Source organism: Rutidosis leptorrhynchoides, chromosome 1 (genome assembly GCF_046630445.1).
Source record: "Rutidosis leptorrhynchoides isolate AG116_Rl617_1_P2 chromosome 1, CSIRO_AGI_Rlap_v1, whole genome shotgun sequence".
Lineage (NCBI taxonomy): Eukaryota > Viridiplantae > Streptophyta > Magnoliopsida > Asterales > Asteraceae > Rutidosis > Rutidosis leptorrhynchoides.
The window spans coordinates 180,119,054-180,131,649 of NC_092333.1; the positions used below are offsets into that span (position 1 = coordinate 180,119,054).

At 35.1% G+C, this 12,596-nt stretch overlaps 1 non-coding gene across 1 annotated transcript; it reads right to left on the reverse strand.

Annotated features, from left to right (window-relative positions):
• Positions 1–11,771: 11,771 nt before the first annotated feature.
• LOC139887356 (small nucleolar RNA R71) lies at positions 11,772–11,878 on the reverse strand. Its single transcript, XR_011773191.1, has one exon. It is a non-coding gene; the product is annotated as a small nucleolar RNA R71 (small nucleolar RNA).
• Positions 11,879–12,596: the final 718 nt, after the last annotated feature.

Consider the following 12,596-nt stretch of genomic DNA (forward strand, 5'->3'; position numbering starts at 1 on the left):
TTGTGTGACTTTGAGTAGTCAGGTGACGTGCGACACTGAGAGTAGACCCCGTGAGGGTCGAGTTGTTGAGACTCGGTAGTAGTAGTGGAAGTTGGATAACACTGCGTCAGGTGCCCCTTATACCTGCTAGTGGAATGTTTCACTCTGATGGTGTGATTAGTTGTACTTGGGTACCGGTGAGAAACCCAAAGATACAACGAGGGTTTATTGTGGTGTTTAGCGGGCGTTAACGTTTGACCGATTTGAACGGTTGAGGTTCGAGTACCTTGTTATGAGTCCGTGAAGAATGGTTGAGTATGGGCAACGTCGAGACCGGTCATGTGTGTGTCTGATAATGCTAAAAACGAACATATATTTCATAGCATTATCCCTCAAGAAAGACAAGCTTTTAGTTGCAATTGTTCTATTTACAAGTGATATTCGTTTAAATAATAAAAGGTGAAGACAAAAGACAGATTCGACGAATTGAAGACACAAACGACCAAAAAGCTCAAAAGTACAAAATACAATCAAAGAGGTTCCAATTATTGATTAGAAGAGTCTCAAAATTACAAGAGTACAAGAAGCGAAACGCAAAATACAAGATATTAAATTGTACGCAAGGACGTTCGAAAATCCAGAACCGGGACCAAAGTCAACTCTCAACGCTCGACGCAACGGACTAAAAATTACAAGTTAACTATGCACATAAATAAAATATAATATTTAAATAATTCTTATAATTATTTATATATTATATTATTATTTATAAACGTCGGCAAGAAAGAAAACAAAGACATGTGACTTCTCCCAGCTGGCCATGCGATCGCATGGCCTGGAGGCACAAAAACCATGCGATCGCATGGCAGTAGGTGTGAGGTAACATCTATAAATTTCGCAGTTTTTGAGCAAAAATAACACATCTTTTTCTTCTTCCTTCATATATATATATATATATATATATATATATATATATATATATATATATATATATATATATATATATATATATATATATATATATTATAATTATAATTTTAATTTTAATTTTAATTCTAATAATAAGGGTATGTTATCGAATGTTGTAAGGGTGTAAGTCGAAATTCTGTCCGTGTAACGCTACGCTATTTTTAATCATTGTAAGTTATGTTCAACCTTTTTAATTTAATATCTCGTAGCTAAGTTATTATTATGCTTATTTAATACCGAAGTAATCATGATGTTGGGCTAAAAATATTAAAATTGGGTAATTGGGCTTTGTACCATAATTGGGGTTTGGATAAAAGAACGACACTTATGGAAATTAGACTATGGGCTATTAATGGGTTTTATATTAACTAAACGATACCTCATTAAATTAATATATAGACTTATAATTTGACGTATTTATATATAACCACATACGCTTGACTAGGTACGGTGGGCGGGATATCTATAAATACCAATAATTGTTCATTTTACCGGACATGGAACTGGATTAATAGTTAATAGACTTGTTGAAACCGGGGTGGATTACATTCAAGGGTAATTGGTGTAATTGTTAACAAAGTAGTAAAACCTTGGTTTATACGCAGTCGATAACCTGGTGTATTCATTAAACAAAGTATTAAAACCTTGTTACAATTCGAATCCCCAATTAGTTGGAATATTTGACTACGGGAATAAGAATAATTTGACGAAGACTTTTGCACTTTATATTTATGCCTGATGGACTATTATGGACAAATCCGTATGGACATATCGAATAATTCAGGACAAAGGACAATTAACCCATGTGAATAAACTAAAATCAACACGTTGAACATCATGATTACGGAAGTTTAAATAAGCATAATTCCTTTATTTCATATTTAATTTCTTTTATTTCATATTTAATTGCACTTTTAATTATCGCACTTTTATTTATTGTCATTGTATTTAATTGCACTTTTAATTATCGTACTCTTTAATTATCCCAATTTTATTTTATCGCACTTTTATTTATCGCAATTTCATTATCGTTATTTACTTTACGCTTTAAATTAAGTTATATTTATTTTTAATATTTTACATTAGGTTTTAACTGTGACTAAAGTTTTAAAATCGACAAACTGGTCATTAAACGATAAAAACCCCCTTTTTATAATAATAATATTACTTATATATATATTTGTATTTTTATAAGTTAAACTAATATAGCGTTAAGCTTGTTTAAAAGATTCCCTGTGGAACGAACCGGACTTACTAAAAACTACACTACTGTACGATTATGTACACTGCCTATAAGTGTTGTAGCAAGGTTTAGGTATATCCATTCTATAAATAAATAAATATCTTGTGTAAAATTGTATCATATTTAATAGTTTTTCCTAGTAAAATATAATCTATTTCATATACACCTCGCATAACATCAAGTATTTTTGGCGCCGCTGCCGGGGACAATTCTGCTTAAACGCCGGAAGCACAACGCTATATATAAAAAAAGATTTTTATTAATTTTTAGTTTACTTTTATAAAAAATACGCTTATGTAAAAATAATATATTCAAAAATATAAAAAGAAAAACAAAAAAAAAATTATATATTTTTAATAGTTTGTTAAATATTTAAGTGTTATAAAGTTTCTTTATTTTTATTTTTAAGTTTGTAAAAATATAAATTTTATTTAAATATTTTGTATTTATTTAAAACAGAAATTTAAAACAGAAAACTGAAAAAAAATATTATAAAAACTACTCGGCCCAGTACTGTAGCAGCCCGTAACCTGGCCCGAAACCCTAGCCCATGCGATCGCATGAGCCCGAAGGCAAATATCCATGCGATCGCATGAACCCATCTGACACGCCACAGTTGACTTCCTTCTGCAATCATTACGGAGTATTATTATTAATTATATTTAATTTAAACCCTAATTAGGTTTCTAGTATTTAATTAATTGTAACATCCCGCCTTTTTTCCGTTAAATTTATTTTTAACACCGTTTTTTTTTTAATAAATATCCTTCGTTATTTAAATTTGTATCTTTCGTTAACTAACGTTCATAATATCCTCGTTATTTAATTATAACGTCACCCGTTTACTCGAACGTCTTTAAAAATATTCGTTTGGTTAATTCCCGCACCCGCTTTGAAACTCGAGGGACTAAAATTGACACGGGGCAAACTAGTTGACTAGGTCAACTAGTCCACCCCAATCACCACCATTCAATCACCTCCATCTCTCTCTCTTTATCTCTAGCAAGAACACACACACAAACACCCAATTCAATCATTCATCATCTAAATTCGATCTAGGAGGCTTACAACAAAACAAATTACATATTTGGAATCCTCTCTTCATCCTCTACGATTTGATACTAACTTCATCGATATTGGGTAACAATTCTAAAACTCTAGATTTCTCTAAATTCGTATTTTTGACTTGAAATGGTGTTAGTTAATGTCTATGGCTCGTGTATAACATGAATATATGTTTTGTTTGCTCGATTCGTTATTTTGAGTAACTAGTTTGAACATTTGAAATGGGTGTGCTAAATCTTTGATTTTGGATGATTAAATGTTGTTTAATTGTTAAAGTTCATGTATTAAATGTGTTACTAGCATCATTAGCTTCGATTTGATGTGTAGGTTGATTAAGAAAACTTCAAAAGCATGATTATTGATTTTGAGATGTTTGACTAGGGTTTGATAGTTCTTGACATGAATTTTTGGATGCTTGAATGCCATGGAATGTTAATTGTTAGTGTTTAGTTGTAATGTATGCTTCATTACCTTCAAAACGGCATATCATATGTGTGAATTGGATTCCCGAAACTTAAAATGCATTTGATGAACTTGAAACTTTGAAAATGGATTCTTAATGATCACTTGACGGAAAATCGGTTATTGAAATTGATGTTTTTGTTTGATGAAACGTGTTTAGTTGTTTTCCTTGTCAAATTACCTTTCCAACGATATATAGTATGCATTTTGGATGTTTTCGGTTCATAAAATATGTTAATTTGAGTTTTGGTTCGTGACTTGGTCTTTATTTTTCTGCAAACTGCATGATTCCCAGGTATTGCGCGCCGCGCATTTACCCGCGCGCCGCGCAGAATCAGAGATCCCAGATGTTTGCCTTCTTGGTTGAGTTCTGACCAGAAATTGCACTTGGGTGCGCGCCGCGCAACCCAGTGCGCGCCGCGCAAAAGCCCCAGGCCACTCTCTTTTGTTTTTAAATGTCACAAAAATGTTTCCGCTTAACTAAAACTCCGTTTAACATGAAACTTGACTATTAGGCTCTTATATGACTTCTCGTCTTGGGAAAATTGTCGGATACCCGACCCGACCCCGTTGACTTTGACTTTGACCATGTTTGACTTTTAGTCAAACTTAACAAAACGATTATACAATCGTTCTAACATACTTAACTACTTGTATCGTGCATGAAACTTGACAAATTGATTCACATGCTATATTAATCGAGTCGTAACGAGCCATAGGACTAATTGAACACATTTCACCCGACCTTGTATCGTAACCGGCTAATTGACACAACTTACTTGTTTAGGTCAAGGCTAAGCAACTTTCATGCATACGTTACTTTGTGAAGTACTTTTATACTCGTGCACTCGAGGTGAGATCATAGTCCCACCTTTTCAACAACTTTTATTCTTTTAAATTGTGGGCTGAGAAACATATACATTACATACTTATATACATTTCACATGTATATATACTTTTCATACTTTTATACTTTGAACACAAATACGAATACAAAGATACAGACGAGTTAGAACAAAAGTCCTCAATCCAATTATCATTAGTTCCACTTGCAGGGTGTAAGTGTAAGCGAGTGATTATGTTGTGTGGCCATACGGGTTTAACGAACCCTCATTCAGACGGTTCGCTACCGTTAGTGGATGAAATATAATTTCAACGTGCATAGTGTATGTTCTAACACTATATTCAAAATTCAGAGGGAAGATTCAGTTAAGCTTTGGTAATTGGGTGCTCGCAATACAAACTACATTCTTCGGAATAAATACGATTTGGATAATCATCTATACAAACTATTGTGGTTCAAAATATACTTTTACAAATACATTTATGATCTCACCAACGTTTTTCGTTGACAGTTTTCTACATGTTTTCTCAGGTTCATACTTGGCTACTTGATACATGCTTCCGCACTCTTTGATTACTTGATTGGAGTCAACCATGCATGCATATGCTAGGGATAGCACTTTTGGATTCAACTTTTGTTTACATACTTACGCTATTTATAGCAACTGTGTTTTTAAACTAATTATGTCGCAAGTTATTTCATTTATACTTTATGACTTTTGTAAACTTAGACTTGTTGTCGAACGGTTTTGTAAACTAAACTTGCAAGTCTTGTACCTTTCAAATGAATGCGACATAATTTTGGTCAAACGAGTCTCATATAGGGACTACGACCACGCAACGGGACCTAAGTTAACGGCGCCGTCAATAACGGTTTTGGTCGGGTCGTTACAAGTGGTATCAGAGCGTTGGTTGTAGGGAACTAGGACATGCATTAGTGTGTCTAACAGAGTCGTTAGGACGCATTAGTGAGTCTAGACTACAACCAGATAGTTAGCCATTGCATTCTGACATACATTTGCTATAGATAGCACTTACTTGACTACTTGTGCATTATACTTGAATCATTCTTAGGCAAACTTTTTTTAATGGTACCCAATCTTCATCATACGAACTCGTATTCTGCCACTTTTTGGTAACACACGTAAATTCATGATTCATACACGTATGGATGACGACGACTTCATTAGTCACACTTGTTCGGGAACTCTGTCTCCCGGATTGTTATTTGCCACCGTTTCAACTTACTATCGGTTTCCCACTGGTGTTTCTTACTATCTACTTTTTGGTGTTACTACCATCACTACTCTAGGTGAGTATCGTCATCAACATTTATCACTACGGTTGCGTGCTACTCGTTATCATGACTCGTTACTCTTTTCATACCTGAATACCTTATTGTCTGACTCGAACCACATTGACGTGAACAATCATTTATACACTTCCCTCGGGGAACGCTTCTTTATAGTTGCACTAATTCTTTCGATTCAATACGAGTCACGTTAGAGACGTTGTTACACTTTGTTTATTTTAAACTTCACGATTATACGAACTTGAATCTATAGAGTGATGTGGGAATGGAGGTATGAGTTAGCGTAATATAACGACACTCGATCAACGTGGTTATATTACGGTAAGACATACCAAAGTTCTAGTGACGCGTGATGGTGGTTAGACTCGATCAACCTAAACACCACCATGTGCCATGTACATGACTGCATCTTTTCAGGTTTGGACATCCGAAAACTCCGAGAATATTTATAACAACCATACCGGGGACACACCTTCAATTATTTTCAAATTATATTTATGCTTCCGAATGAATTACCGATTCCATTCGACTTCAACCGTATGTCACACGGGTATACTAGCTCGTCCTCGCGCAGTCTTATTGACTAACTACAATTTACTCGTTATGCTCACATCGGGGCGGAAACTTCTCTTGCATCACCCTCGTACTTCCGGTTCAGGAGGTCCTTATTCTAAATTCTCAATGGAGAGCGACTCTTCACGTCATACAAGTATTCGCCGCGAGGGTGGATAGTCCTAACAATCGTTTTCAAAACCCGATAAGAACTTGCCCCGACGAACGTTTTTGGAAACCGATAAATCTTCCGCGACGCGAATTTTCTTGAGAAACTTGTCCTAGCTAACGTTTTCAATTCCTAGCAAACTTGTTCAATATGCCTTAGGGAAATGTACCCCGTTTCGGATCGAGATCCTCGTTTCACTTCTAGATTTTGGAGTACCTTACAAAAAGCCTCGGGACCGCGTTTAGACATGGGTACCGCGTATCATCCACAAACCGACGGACCAAGCAAACATATGATTCAAACCTTGGAAACCGTAATACGAATTTGTATTACTAACTTCAAATTTACTTGAGAAAAGTATTTTCCTTTAGCTTAATCCTCGTACTACAATGATCTTCATTCGAGTTTTAACGTCACACATTTTGAAACCACATGTGACCGGAAACGTCATCCTCCTTTTTGTCGAAACCAAGTAAACGATGATCAATTCACCGGGGCCGAGCTTATTCATGAGCAATCGAGAGGATTTATTCATATTCAAGCAAGACCCAACGCGACTCGTAATCACCAGGAGCTATGCCGATGTTACACGTAAACCTTTCGAATTCCATGGGAAACCGCGTCACGTTAAGAGTCGCACCTTGGAAAGGTGCAATCCGTTTCGGGAAAACGTAGGAAGCTAAATCCGCGATATTTTGATCCTTTAAATTCTTGGGGTGTTTTGGACCCGTCGCTAGCCGTTTAGACTTTTCCGACTCATTTTGGGTCTCCGTTTATCCTACATTCGATGTATCAACTCAAAGACGTATTTTGCGAAACGAGAACTTGTTATATTCTTTGATGAACTCACTATCGACGATAAACCTCACTTCCTAGGAGGACCGGAAACCATAAAATCATGGAACCAAACCTTAAAACAACATACGACCCCGACCTTCAGGTTCGTTGAAATACCCAAGGACGTACCTTCACTTATTCGTAGAACCGACAACGCAAGATCTCGAGGAAGAAACAACGACTACTACTTCCAACTAAATTTCGGGACGAAATTTCTTTTAAGGTGTAGGTAATGTAACATCCCGCCTTTTTCCGTTAAATTTATTTTTAACACCGTTTTTTTTTTAATAAATATCCTTCGTTATTTAAATTTGTATCTTTCGTTAACTAACGTTCATAATATCCTCGTTATTTAATTATAACGTCACCCGTTTACTTGAACGTCTTTAAAAATATTCGTTTGGTTAATTCCCGCACCCGCTTTGAAACTCGAGGGACTAAAATTGACACGGGGCAAACTAGTTGACTAGGTCAACTAGTCCACCCCAATCACCACCATTCAATCACCTCCATCTCTCTCTCTTTCTCTCTAGCAAGAACACACACACAAACACCCAATTCAATCATTCATCATCTAAATTCGATCTAGGAGGCTTACAACAAAACAAATTACATATTTGGAATCCTCTCTTCATCCTCTACGATTTGATACTAACTTCATCGATTTTGGGTAACAATTCTAAAACTCTAGATTTCTCTAAATTCGTGTTTTTGACTTGAAATGGTGTTAGTTAGTGTCTATGGCTCGTGTATAACATGAATATATGTTTTGTTTGCTCGATTCGTTGTTTTGAGTAACTAGTTTGAACATTTGAAATGGGTGTGCTAAATCTTTGATTTTGGATGATTAAATGTTGTTTAATTGTTAAAGTTCATGTATTAAATGTGTTACTAGCATCATTAGCTTCGATTTGATGTGTAGGTTGATTACGAAAACTTCAAAAGCATGATTATTGATTTTGAGATGTTTGACTAGGGTTTGATAGTTCTTGACATGAATTTTTGGATGCTTGAATGCCATGGAATGTTAATTGTTAGTGTTTAGTTGTAATGTATGCTTCATTACCTTCAAAACGGCATATCATATGTGTGAATTGGATTCCCGAAACTTAAAATGCATTTGATGAACGTGAAACTTTGAAAATGGATTCTTAATGATCACTTGACGGAAAATCGGTTATTGAAATTGATGTTTTTGTTTGATGAAACGTGTTTAGTTGTTTTCCTTGTCAAATTACCTTTCCAACGATATATAGTATGCATTTTGGATGTTTTCGGTTCATAAAATATGTTAATTTGAGTTTTGGTTCGTGACTTGGTCTTTATTTTTCTGCAAACTGCATGATTCCCAGGTATTGCGCGCCGCGCATTTACCCGCGCGCCGCGCAGAATTAGAGATCCCAGATGTTTGCCTTCTTGGTTGAGTTCTGACCAGAAATTGCACTTGGGTGCGCGCCGCGCAACCCAGTGCGCGCCGCGCAAAAGCCCCAGGCCACTCTCTTTTGTTTTTAAATGTCACAAAAATGTTTCCGCTTAACTAAAACTCCGTTTAACATGAAACTTGACTATTAGGCTCTTATATGACTTCTCGTCTTGGGAAAATTGTCGGATACCCGACCCGACCCCGTTGACTTTGACTTTGACCATGTTTGACTTTTAGTCAAACTTAACAAAACGATTATACAATCGTTCTAACATACTTAACTACTTGTATCGTGCATGAAACTTGACAAATTGATTCACATGCTATATTAATCGAGTCGTAACGAGCCATAGGACTAATTGAACACATTTCACCCGACCTTGTATCGTAACCGGCTAATTGACACAACTTACTTGTTTAGGTCAAGGCTAAGCAACTTTCATGCATACGTTACTTTGTGAAGTACTTTTATACTCGTGCACTCGAGGTGAGATCATAGTCCCACCTTTTCAACAACTTTTATTCTTTTAAATTGTGGGCTGAGAAACATATACATTACATACTTATATACATTTCACATGTATATATACTTTTCATACTTTTATACTTTGAACACAAATACGAATACAAAGATACAGACGAGTTAGAACAAAAGTCCTCAATCCAATTATCATTAGTTCCACTTGCAGGGTGTAAGTGTAAGCGAGTGATTATGTTGTGTGGCCATACGGGTTTAACGAACCCTCATTCAGACGGTTCGCTACCGTTAGTGGATGAAATATAATTTCAACGTGCATAGTGTATGTTCTAACACTATATTCAAAATTCAGAGGGAAGATTCAGTTAAGCTTTGGTAATTGGGTGCTCGCAATACAAACTACATTCTTCGGAATAAATACGATTTGGATAATCATCTATACAAACTATTGTGGTTCAAAATATACTTTTACAAATACATTTATGATCTCACCAACGTTTTTCGTTGACAGTTTTCTACATGTTTTCTCAGGTTCATACTTGGCTACTTGATACATGCTTCCGCACTCTTTGATTACTTGATTGGAGTCAACCATGCATGCATATGCTAGGGATAGCACTTTTGGATTCAACTTTTGTTTACATACTTACGCTATTTATAGCAACTGTGTTTTTAAACTAATTATGTCGCAAGTTATTTCATTTATACTTTATGACTTTTGTAAACTTAGACTTGTTGTCGAACGGTTTTGTAAACTAAACTTGCAAGTCTTGTACCTTTCAAATGAATGCGACATAATTTTGGTCAAACGAGTCTCATATAGGGACTACGACCACGCAACGGGACCTAAGTTAACGGCGCCGTCAATAACGGTTTTGGTCGGGTCGTTACATTAATTTAGTTTAGTTTTTAATTAATTTGTTTTAATTAGTTTAATTAGTTTTAATAAATTGTAAAATTAATACTTTTATAAAATAAATAATATAAAAATAATATTTTTATAAAAATTGTACTTTTTACAACTTTAAGTATTTTTTTTATATTTTGTTCCCTTTTAATTGTTTTAGCGTAATATTTGTATTTTTCGCTCGTATTTAGTTTTAAGTCATAGTTTTTGCCATAGTTATTTTTACTTCTAGATTTTTAGGCTTTGCCGTAAAATCCCTTAAGTGCTTTTTCTTTAGACTAAGATTTAGGTGCTTTAGAATTTTGTGACGCCGTTTTTAAATTTTAGTACCTTTTTAAGTTATTGCCATTTGGGATATAGTTTTTCTTTTAAGCTTTAATATTTTTAGACGCAACTTTTAATTCTTAGTTTTTAGTTCCTTTTTAAGTTACGACGCGCTACTTTCTTATTTTTATTTTTCGACGCCTATTATTTTTCGACCTTTTATTTTTCGACGCACTCTTTTTCTTTCTTATTTCTCGACGCTCTAGTTTTTAGGACTTAGATTTTTTCTATTTCTTATCTAAAATTTCTTTAAATTTAAACGAAAAATTATTTTAAGTGGTTAAATTGATAGACATCAAAATTTTCTGGTTCGTAGTAATAGTTGGATTTATACGTGGACCGGGTTATTGGAGCCAAACAGTACTCAATTATATTGAGACCAAACGAATCCTGCCCCTCTGCTGCATCTTTTGGCTATTCGAAATGTGGGCAAAATCAGAAAAGTCTATTAATTTGATAACTTATATAATTTTTCTTATTTTTATAACTAATAGGATATTCAGTGAATGCACCGAGCAAAACGTTCACCACCTTTTGTACGTTCACCACCTGTAACTCGATCAAGACATCTAGCAAATATTGTCGCCGTTGATTTTTCTTTAGAATCGTCATCTAGTCGACCAATTACTCCAATTCAAATTTCCGATAATCCATTTTTTGAACCCGACCTCACAATTGAGAACCCGGAGAATATTCAGGGACGATTCATAGATCCTGAACCACTAATCTTTCCTCCGGAACCACCAATCATTCAAACAGAGATTGTTGAGGAACCAACCATTAAATCAGAATCCTCTAATGATTCAGATTCAACAAATTCAATTATAAAAAATCTGGAACCTCTAAGTATGGAAGACCAAATGCGAGCTAAACGCACTGGCCAAGGTTACGCAATTACTCAACCTGACATAAATGCGCCAGATTATGAAATCAAAGGACAAATTCTACACATGGTAACTAATCAATGCCAATTTAGTGGTGTGCCGAAGGAAGATCTAAATGAACATCTTCGTACCTTTAATAGGATCTGCACTCTATTTAAAATCAGAGAAGTGGAGGATGAACAGATATATCTCATGTTATTTCCCTGGACTTTAAAGGGAGAAGCCAAAGATTGGTTGGAATCGTTACCTGAAGGGGCGATTGATACATGGGACGTTTTAGTTGAAAAATTTCTTAAACAATTCTTTCCGGCATCTAAAGCCGTAAGACTTCAAGGAGAAATTGTTACTTTCGTACAGAAACCAAATGAAACTTTATATGAGGCTTGGACAAGATTTGGAAAATTACTAAGAGGATGTCCGCAACATGGTTTAGACACTTGTCAAATAGTACAAATATTCTACCAAGGATGCGACATCACTACAAGAAAAGACATAGATATAGCAGCTGGTGGTTCCATTATGAAGAAAACAGCAACTGATGCTTATAAAATTATTGATAACACTGCTTCCCACTCACATGAGTGGCACTAAGAAAAAGATATCGTTAGATCATCTAAAGCAGCTAGAGCCGATTCTAGCCATGACTTAGATTCCATTTCCGCAAAGATAGATGTTGTCGAGAGACGAATGGAAAAGATGACTAAGGATATTCACTCAATACGAATTAGTTGTGAGCAGTGTGGAGGACCACATTTGACAAAAGATTGTCTCAGTATTGAATTAACAATGGAACAAAGAGAGAATGTTTCATACATAAACCAAAGGCCTGGAAATAATTATCAGAATAATTATCAACCGCCAAGACCGATCTACAATCAAAACCAGAATTATAACCGAAATGTTCCATACAACAACCAACAAGGTCCTAGCAATCAACAAGTATCTAACAATACTTACAATCAGCAAAGACCTGTTTTTCAAAACAAACACCACAAACCGATGATAAAAAGCCAAATTTAGAAGACATGATGTCGAAGCTAGTTGATTCTCAAACTAAAATTTTCACATCTCAGAAACAAATGAATGAACAAAATGCTCAAGCATTTAGAAATCAACAAGCTTCTATTCAAAATCTGGAACAAGAAGTAA